The sequence below is a fragment of the Solanum tuberosum genome, unplaced genomic scaffold, assembly GCF_000226075.1.
Source record: "Solanum tuberosum cultivar DM 1-3 516 R44 unplaced genomic scaffold, SolTub_3.0 scf00148, whole genome shotgun sequence".
In the NCBI taxonomy this organism is placed as follows: Eukaryota; Viridiplantae; Streptophyta; class Magnoliopsida; order Solanales; family Solanaceae; genus Solanum; species Solanum tuberosum.
Window position 1 is genome coordinate 438,557 of NW_006239071.1, and position 10,801 is coordinate 449,357.

A 10,801-nucleotide genomic window follows, 5' to 3' on the forward strand; every position below is an offset into this window, starting at 1 on the left:
GGTGTTTTTGCGTCGGTGAAGAAGAATGAAATGACGTCGTACCACTCAATTAAGTCACTCTCATTTTCCATGGACCAGTTTATTTTTCAAATTTACCAAAATTATAATCATACTGAAAGCAAATTTAAAGAAAATTATTCTACACTTTTGAACCAATAAAATAATTTTTTAAAACGCTTTAGTCAAAGATTATCTTTTAATCATTAATTAAAAGATTTTGTATTTAATGTACATTAATATTATAGGACAATTTATTCAATTATTATTAACTCGATATTAAATTCAGATCGCTTAAGCAAGAGAAGACGTTGATAATCTCACGTTTATAAGTTGAATGACAATTTATCGTCTTATATATAAGGCAATGTTAGAAAAGATAGAAAATTATATTATTTACCTATGATTAAAATTATTTTATAAACATAAATATATAATAAATGTGTTAATATTTCATCGTTTGATTTAAGTGAGTAAAAAGAGTGAATAAATAGGTAAAAAAGATTCTTAAGACAAAAATCAAGTAAGCTATTATAATTGGTATGTTATGTTTAATTGACACGTGTTGACAACTTGTAATACAGTGTCCTCTTCGTGTTTATTAACGATCAAAAACAGACTACCGACGCAAGTTAACACATATGCGGTTGTGTTTATTTATTTAATTTTATATAAATTTAAATATATATATTTATTCGAAATTGAAGAATATTAGTAACAATTGTTAAATTAGATAATATATTTATATTTATATTTATAACGCCAAGCAAATACGATATAAATTTTATTGAAATTTAATTTTAAAATATTTCACCGTATCCAACGCAACGTACGCAAAATATACAAGTACTCCCTGCAGGAGAGAGTGTACTGTATACGTAATTTTCAAGAAATTTTGTTCATTCTGTACACGTGGTGGCAGGCTGGAGACCGGCTATTTATGGATTCTTGTGCTTTTTTAAAAAGAAAAATATATAAATAAAGAAAAAAAAACTTAAATAAAGAAATAAAAAGTGTACCATATGTTAGTTCAAAGTTTATCAAATGTACATACATTTACTTGTCATTTTTTCAATTTGTATTAGAAAAATAAAATACCTACTACTACTAGAATAATAAGTTTAAGATGTTAAAATTAATATACTAAATATGTAAAAGTTATTAATAATTTTAAATTCGAAATCTTTTAAGAAATAGAATTTCAAATTCATAAATTTCATATCATGACTTTTATTTCTTATCAAAGCTAGAATTTTAGCTTAAAAAAAAGCTAGTTCAATGTATCTTTTGTTTTCTAATTACAACAAGCTATGGAGCTTTTATTATAATTATTATCAAAATATATGTTTTGTATATTTCAATTCAAAATAAATAAATAGTATATAAAACTCAATATCATAATATATAGAAAGTCCTTCTTGCTTGATTCTTTTTGCCAACTTATTAGTCAAAAGAACAAACTTCATTATATTATAATAATAATACTTAAAAACTCTTTGTATTATTAAAATAATAATAAACCAATTTTAAATATATCTTTGTCTCCTAGCACTTAAAATCATTAGAAGATAGACATGAATAGTTCCAGATTATTATTATTATTAATATACATAAAAAAAAAAAAAAAGTAATCAGATACTTTATAAACATTCTAGGAACCTTTATTAGAATTTTTTGGCATATAATGGAATAAAAAAAGTAAATAAAAACTATAGTTTAATAGATTATAATTGAACCATAGGATAATGCCAATATTTGGTCTCAATTGCTTTTATTTAGTTTTTTGATTAGTGATTTGTTCTGTTTAAATGCAACATCGGTGAGTTGTTTACCAACTTAATCACAAATTTGTATGACTAATTAATTAGATAGAAAAAATAAAAGATTATGTTGTCCCCTATTTTAATATATATTGTCCCACAAGGAATCCATTAAACATTAGGGCTAGTAAATCACATTAAGGTTTGACATGTCAGAGATGTTAATTATGTGTACTTTGGGGAATCTAATTAGAAGAGAAACTAATTATGTGTACTTTTGGAAATCTAATTAGAACTAAAGTAGTCAAATTAATTTAGATTAGCATCATATAGAGGCCAATAAAATGGTAAGTCAATAGTGTTAAATGAGTGGATTGAGTTGTATTAGAGTAAAAATTGAGTAAACTAATAAACGAGTGGATTATTAAGCCGTTCAAAGGTTACTTGGGCAGAGATGAAATAGATCAAGAATTAAGATGAGCATAAACAATGGATTGTCTATCTCGCTCAACTATTATCAAGTTTTAATTTTTCTATTTGTTTAAAGTTATAATCAGATTTCTTATAAGTTAATTTGAGCTACATATTTAGAAAGCTCAACCAAATGTTAAAATAAGCTGAATTGAAAGAGTTAAAATAAATCGAGTTAATAAATGAGCAGTTCATTAACCAACTCAAGCATAAGCAAGCTCTGCATGGCATATTTTTGTGATCTAATTTTGCCGGAAAGCGCCTTCAAAGGTGAAGCTAGAATTTTGAGTTTATAGGTTCTAAATTTTTAAAGAATTTTAGTGAGTTCTTGATAAACTATTCATACATATTAGCCGATTTTTTTTATTACAAACACATGATTTGCATCAAAATAATTGAATTCTGTCTAATTCGTAATTAGCATACTAGTTCCACCCCTGAACGCCTTCTAACTAAAGTTCTTCCATTTTCAAAATTTGAACATAATCGAAATCTCCATCCAATTATACCACTCACCTTAGTGCTGAAATAACCAAATTTACTACTCTACTAAGGTAAATGAATTATGAGGTGATAAGAAGATAAAACCCAAAAAGGTTTAGTGCAATTTACCATGATTATGACTTTCACTTTGGTGAAAAGGATAAAAACATGTAAACTAGTAATTAGCATACTAGTTCCACCCCTGAACGCCTTCTAACTAAAGTTCTTCCATTTTCAAAATTTGAACATAATCGAAATCTCCATCCAATTCTACCACTCACCTTAGTGGTGAAATAACCAAATTTACTACTCTACTAAGGTAAATGAATTATGAGGTGATAAGAAGATAAAACCCAAAAAGGTTTAGTGCAATTTACCATGATTATGACTTTCACTTTGGTGAAAAGGATAAAAACATGTAAACTAGTAATTAGCATACTAGTTCCACCCCTGAACGCCTTCTAACTAAAGTTCTTCCATTTTCAAAATTTGAACATAATCGAAATCTCCATCCAATTCTACCACTCACCTTAGTGGTGAAATAACCAAATTTACTACTCTACTAAGGTAAATGAATTATGAGGTGATAAGAAGATAAAACCCAAAAAGGTTTAGTGCAATTTACCATGATTATGACTTTCACTTTGGTGAAAAGGATAAAAACATGTAAACTAGTAATTAGCATACTAGTTCCACCCCTGAACGCCTTCTAACTAAAGTTCTTCCATTTTCAAAATTTGAACATAATCGAAATCTCCATCCAATTCTACCACTCACCTTAGTGGTGAAATAACCAAATTTACTACTCTACTAAGGTAAATGAATTATGAGGTGATAAGAAGATAAAACCCAAAAAGGTTTAGTGCAATTTACCATGATTATGACTTTCACTTTGGTGAAAAGGATAAAAACATGTAAACTAGTAATTAGCATACTAGTTCCACCCCTGAACGCCTTCTAACTAAAGTTCTTCCATTTTCAAAATTTGAACATAATCGAAATCTCCATCCAATTCTACCACTCACCTTAGTGGTGAAATAACCAAATTTACTACTCTACTAAGGTAAATGAATTATGAGGTGATAAGAAGATAAAACCCAAAAAGGTTTAGTGCAATTTACCATGATTATGACTTTCACTTTGGTGAAAAGGATAAAAACATGTAAACTAGTAATTAGCATACTAGTTCCACCCCTGAACGCCTTCTAACTAAAGTTCTTCCATTTTCAAAATTTGAACATAATCGAAATCTCCATCCAATTCTACCACTCACCTTAGTGGTGAAATAACCAAATTTACTACTCTACTAAGGTAAATGAATTATGAGGTGATAAGAAGATAAAACCCAAAAAGGTTTAGTGCAATTTACCATGATTATGACTTTCACTTTGGTGAAAAGGATAAAAACATGTAAACGTGGTAATAATCCTACCCTTTTAATGTGGTATTAGTAAATTAGTGGAAGTGATCAAGATCATGATTACCACCCAACTAAAAAGATTTTATAAAAATTAATTTTTTTTGACTTAGCAAGTACATAGTACATGTGTGAACATGTTTACTTAATTAGTGAAAGTAATCATCACTACTTTAAGCTAAGTCTTGAGTTAGTTTTCCTACACGAAAGCAAAAAGCTTTATGTTACTATGTTGTAATTAGTGGCTATGATATTCTTGTCACAGTTAAAGTAGGAATATCTATTATTTTTTTGATTTTCTATTCTGTGATCACTCGTATATATTGAAGTCCAATTAATTTAAATTTTCTCATTGCAAATTTCGTTTCTTAAAAGCGAATTTTTCTATTACTAGAATTCAAACTCGAAATTTTCAAGTAAAAAAAAAATTTCAACTATCTCACAATAATCCACTTCGATAATCTAGGATTTATTTTACGAGGTCAATGATGGCTCTTTTGCTCCACTTTTATAATGTTTTATCGTATTTATTCACTCATAGAATATTGGAGTTTTTCTTTTCTTTGGTGGTCCTACTGATGATTTTTAATTTTAAACGTGTATTTTGCACAAATAAATATCTCTGGTGCTGTTATTATTTAAATTACGACTTCTTTTTTTTTTTTTTTTTTATAAAAAAAAATACAAAAATAATTTCGCTGTGAAAATCACAGAAAATAATTTAAACTCAAACCTTCAAAAATAAATAGATTAATTTTGTCCTTTTCAACAATCAAACTAAATATTAGTATATAAAAGGGATAAAGGTCTGAAAAATATCCCAACTTTGGTCGGATTTGCTGTTGCAATACTAAACTTTCATGAGGACCTATTACCTCCCTAAACTACTTAATACCGTATTTTAAACATATATATTTACCCACATGGACATAAAAAATAATGCAAAATTATAAATAGTAATGTGTCCACGTGGGTACATATATACCTTTAAAATACACTATTAAATAGTTCAGGGGGTAAAAAATACGGTATTAAATAGTCTAGGGAGGTAGTAGGTCCTTATGAAAGTTTAGTATCGCAACAACAAATCCGACCAAAGTTGGGGTATTTTTCAGACCCTTATCCCTATATAAAATTAGTCAACTTTCCATAAAAAGATCATGAAACTCTTTTTTTTTCTCTTAGTTTTTGTTTTGATTTAATCCTTTTTAATGTTAGTTAGTCTTATACAAGATAATTATTGCTGCCATTGTCATTTGTCAAGATTACGTACTTATAATGTATTTCTTTTATTTTACTTAATCTCTACTATCACAGTCTTAGCCCCGAGGTATTATAATTAATTAATGTCATAACGTAATTAATGTTATACAGCTAATTTTAAGGCAATTTTATTATTAAAATACACGTCATGTTTTTCCCAATTTGCACAAAAAAAAGAAGAGAAAAAAGGCATCTTTTTTTTGTGTACGACTAGTAAAGTAGACTTTGTTTTAGCAAACGGTTGTTGATACTATAATAATATATTCAGTGTAATTTTATAAATACAAGATCTAAAATGAGTAAAATATAATATATGGAAATTATAGTGATAAACTATTGTTGATCTGTCATTATATGGAATTAACGACGAATTTTTATTATTTCCTATACGTCTTTACAAATATATACTACTGTGTGTTCATACCATATATATCTATGTATACATAATATAATAGCAAATTTGTAAGTTGTCATTCAGAGCTTGAAATTCTTATTAAGTTATACTGATATTAATTATATGTTTTTTGAGAGTACGTTTTAGCTATTTAAGTTTAATTAACATTGTTAAGAGTAATGTCACAATCAAAGGGTTTTTCCTTATTTTGGAATATTAGAAAATACACCACGCTTTATAGTTGGAGGCAACTAATAATATCCTTTGAAATTATTATAAATCGTTACAATTTGAAAAGCTCATAGACATTTATGTGTATGTATCTTGGATTAAAATACCATTTCACAAAAGTACTTCCCGTCAACTCTTTGTTAGCTAGTCTGACAGAGCCATTAGCTCTACTAACAAAAATATCTTACGTTAATGTGATTTGATGATGTCTCGATCGTACATAAGCTAAATTTAGCTAATACAAATTTATACGTTTAAAATATCTCACACAATTAAGAGTATTTGTAAACATTTTTTTTGTCAAAAGGCCTCCACAATTAAAGATTGTTTTATACTATTTAACTTTCAAGTAGTAACTCACTAGTAGAATTAATTTATAAATAATTGGAATTAGAGGTCAAATTTAGATGATTAAAGTAGTTGACCCACTAATATTTGCTGTATACCTATTAATTTAATTAATACTAGTCTACTAGGTATTTTTAAGTAAATAATATAATAGTATTTCCAATGGATCCTACTTTACGTTTCTTGGTTTTACACTTTTACTCCAAAATATATAATTAAATGAATACTTGCCTTTATCTTTTTTAATATAAAGTATTTTTTTTTCTCATACCACAGTTATTTCTGTTAAGTTAGGTTTACATAAAAGGTAGTATAATATAAAGTACAATCAAACTGGCAAAACCTGATTGTTCTCTCCTCTTTTTTACTTTTTCTAATTTCATCTTCTTCTTTTTCTATTAATATTAATAAAGCTGCTCTTTATTTTATAAAAAGAATAAAAAGATAAAAGACAATTCTAAAAAAAGTATGAATAGAATCCAATATTTGATTTTTTTGGGGCTTATTATTGATGCTTCCTCGAAGTTTCATATTTTATTATTATATTATATATAATATATAAGTATAAGAAAATTGTAGAAAAAAGTGCTACTTAATTTATTTATTTATTGTAAAATAAAATAAAAATGTAGAGACAGATTTGATATTTCATATAGATAGCTCAATAATGGACAAAATAAAATTATTTAGTAGACTTTAGATTCATGTATATATATACAACAAGGCAGGATAAGGAAGGGATTGTGTATGGATATATTATGTCGTGTTTTTTTGTATATTAATTTGTCAGTATAGATTTGTCGATCCTCACCTGTGGCTAGTCTCAAAGTTCAGTTTTTTTTTATGGTACCATAGTAAACTCATCTACGTATGATTTATTCAATATTAGATCCTGATTTATATTGCCACTAGGCGTGCCAAGAGAGGCGGAATATAGTATCTCACATAATCGCTTATGGTCAAAATAATATTAGATCAATTCTAGTGATATATGTATATAAAATATACTCTTCATTATCAAATTAATTAAGGTTTATTCATTTTTTTAAGGATTTTTTCCTTTTGGTTTTCTAATGTGAAAGTGAGAGAATATATACACGCGTGAAAGCAAGGAATATACAATATATAATAGGTCCAAAAGTGTCCAAATTGATACATGTTTGCAAATATATTTTTTACATATATAAGCTTTTATATTTCCTCTTTTTAAATCAATTGGTCTGACCGACTTAAAACTTAATTTGATTATCTAAAAAGGAGCTGAAATTGAATTTTCTTTTTCTAGACAAAAGACAACTTCTGGCAATACTTCGAGAAGCTAATTTGAAAATAAAACATTTGCTCCGTGACATGAGGTAGGTCGATCTTTTTGAATAAAAAGAATATAATCAAAAAAATAATTGAATCGTTCCAAAGATAATACTATGTGTGTATTTATATATCAAATATTAATTTCTTTTTGAATTTTGAGTGGTCTAATTTTTTAATTTCATACTCCAACACTTAGAATTCAAATATTAAAATAGTCACGAAAATGAATAATTGGTATGTCGGAATGCATTATTTTGTCTGTGATATTTTTGGCTATATTAATCTTTTATCATTTAATACATTTTACAAAAATTGATCTTAGCTTAGACAAGTTATTATAATCAAAATTGGAACATATATATACCATAATATATATGTTGCAGATCAATAATAATACTTACTTGAAAATTAAGGATTTTTTTCTTTTTCGATATTTAAAAAAAATCACTCACGGCACACTTATTATAATTAGAACAACTATCTAGCGACTTTTAAAAAAAAGACCAAAAGCTTGTTAAAGATGATGGCAAAAACTGAGAAGGATGGAAAACGAAAGACGTTTTTTTTAGGCACAAATAATTTTCTTAAACAAGTGGGCTTATTATCTTTTTCAAATTTTCTTCAACTGTGGACAGCCTTGCAAAAATATGAACCTCTAAACTTAGATCATCATTTAATTTTGGATTATAGTAATACTTGAAAAGGTATTACAAGCCACTTTCTTTCTATTATAATAAATAATGATAATTAATAATAATAATCTTATTTTAAGTTGGGCACTCAATTAATTTCGTCCATTTTAGTCCGCCAGAAAAAGACGTTATTCATTATCTTTTACTTATTAAAATATTTTTCTTGACCTTATATTTTCTTAAAACTTCAGTCATGATTTATGATTACATTTATTTATTTTTATATTAAGGTTATGAATTTAAGTTAGTTAATATAGTGTTTTTTTTAACAAACAATGTAGATATTTGAAGAAGAAAAAATAAATAAGAAATAGATAATGACGAATTAAAAATAATGTAAAATAACACATGAATATTTTATAACATATTTTCTAGATTTCACACGCTAGCAAGAAAATTTCACATTTTGTTGATAAATCGCATTTGTAGTGCGCGTTTTATGCCTTTCCTTGTTGTCCTTCTTATAGCATTTATGGAACTACAAATTTGCATATATTCTCTCTTATTAAACAAGAACTTCACATTATTAGTACATATATTGCTAGGGGTGTGCAAAAACCGAACCGATAAAAGTGTTATTGGTTTATTGTTATTGGGGTATTGGGTTAACGATTTTTTAATGGTTTTATAAAAAAAATTATTGGATTATCGGTTTGTATTGATTTTTAATATTGGGTTATTGGGTAAACCGATAACCCATTAAGACTAGTAATTTACTACTTTTACTTGTACATAAATATTATATATATTAATCTCAATATCTTACTAGTTACTATCTTTGTCTTTTAGCTTTCAATTCACACTTAACAATGACTTTGAGTTCACATTCTCACATTATACAAAACATTAAAATCTAAAGTAAGAACTCTATTCTTCTTAATTTCTCTTTGTGTTACACTTGTATAGTTCTTTTCATGTTTGTTATTATTGTTTCTATTTTATGAGCATTTGTAAAGTTACATTATTGTATTTTCGCATCAAATTTATTAGAAAAGTCATATATTTATTTTATAAGTATTTTTTTATTGGTTAAACCAAAAACCGAATCGTTAAGGACCAAAATTGATAAACCGAAAACCGATAAAAAATATCTTATTGGTTTGGTTATTGGTTTAACATATTTAAAAATTGAAAACCGATAAACCGAACCAATAATACATAAAACCGAACCGAACCGACCGATGCACACCCCTATATATATTGCACACACTTAATATTTTGTTGTCTCACTCGATCCTCCAAATTTATTTATTTTTTAGCATTTTGAGGATCTAATAAGCGTCTGACATTATTTTTGAAGAATTCAGGCAACATAAAAGTCAATGATCCTTTCTTGCATTTATTTTGTACTCGAATTTGAAAATAATACTCAAATCTTGAGTATTACATGTCTTTGATATTCAATAACATATTATATGAATTGAATTGGTCCAAATAGAACAAAATGATCTATATAGTCGATATCAACTCAATTTTTGTAGGTTATTGGGACCTCGAAGAACTTCATTAAGAAGCCGAGGGACTTATCAACAAAGAGGCGGTTAAAGGCGATAGCATTGGACTCCGATGACTCTTACAGCCGCAACAACCATGGTCGATATAAAAGTACCACCATCACAAGGTGCAAAGTTTTATTCCATCGACGCCCCCTCCAACTTCTGTTAATTACAGAATGACCAAACGAAGAAAAGGAATTCCACATAGGTCCCCAATGGGAGGACTAGTTATAGAATATTAAGTCCTAAACTAATATACACAAAATATACAACTTTAGTTCTTACAATTACTAAAAAAAAAGGCACTACAAGTAATTTTCTTAAACAAGTGGGCTTATTATCTTTTTCAATTTTTCTTGAACTGTGGACAGCCTTGCAAAAATATGACCTCTAAAACTTAGATCATCATCATCATTTAATCTTGGATTATAGTAATACTTGAAAAGGTATTACAAGTCAATTTATTTCTATTAATAATAATAAATAATGATAATAAATAATAATCTTATTTTAAGTTGGGCACTCAATTAATTTGGTCCATTTTAGTCCGCAAGAAAAAGACGTTATTCATTATCTTTACTTATTAAAATATTTTTCTTGACTTTTTATTTTGTTAAAACTTAAAATGTGTTTGGGACATCTTTTTTTTTTTCGTTTTGCTTAAAAAGGAAAATAGTAGGAAATGATTATTATTCAGCTTCCTCTACGATGCCTTAATTTATTAGTGGCAAATTTTATCAATGAAATTTGAAACTTATTAACTGTTGCCTTTTGGTTTCTTGTGGAATATTTACGCAAATAGCTAGACAGATTCACAATTAACTTTTCATAGTCGATATAAGTAAATTATTCCCTGATTATATATGGTTATATGCATATTATATATGCGTATACATATATTATATATCCGCAACCTATTTTAAATTTTCTCAATCGGG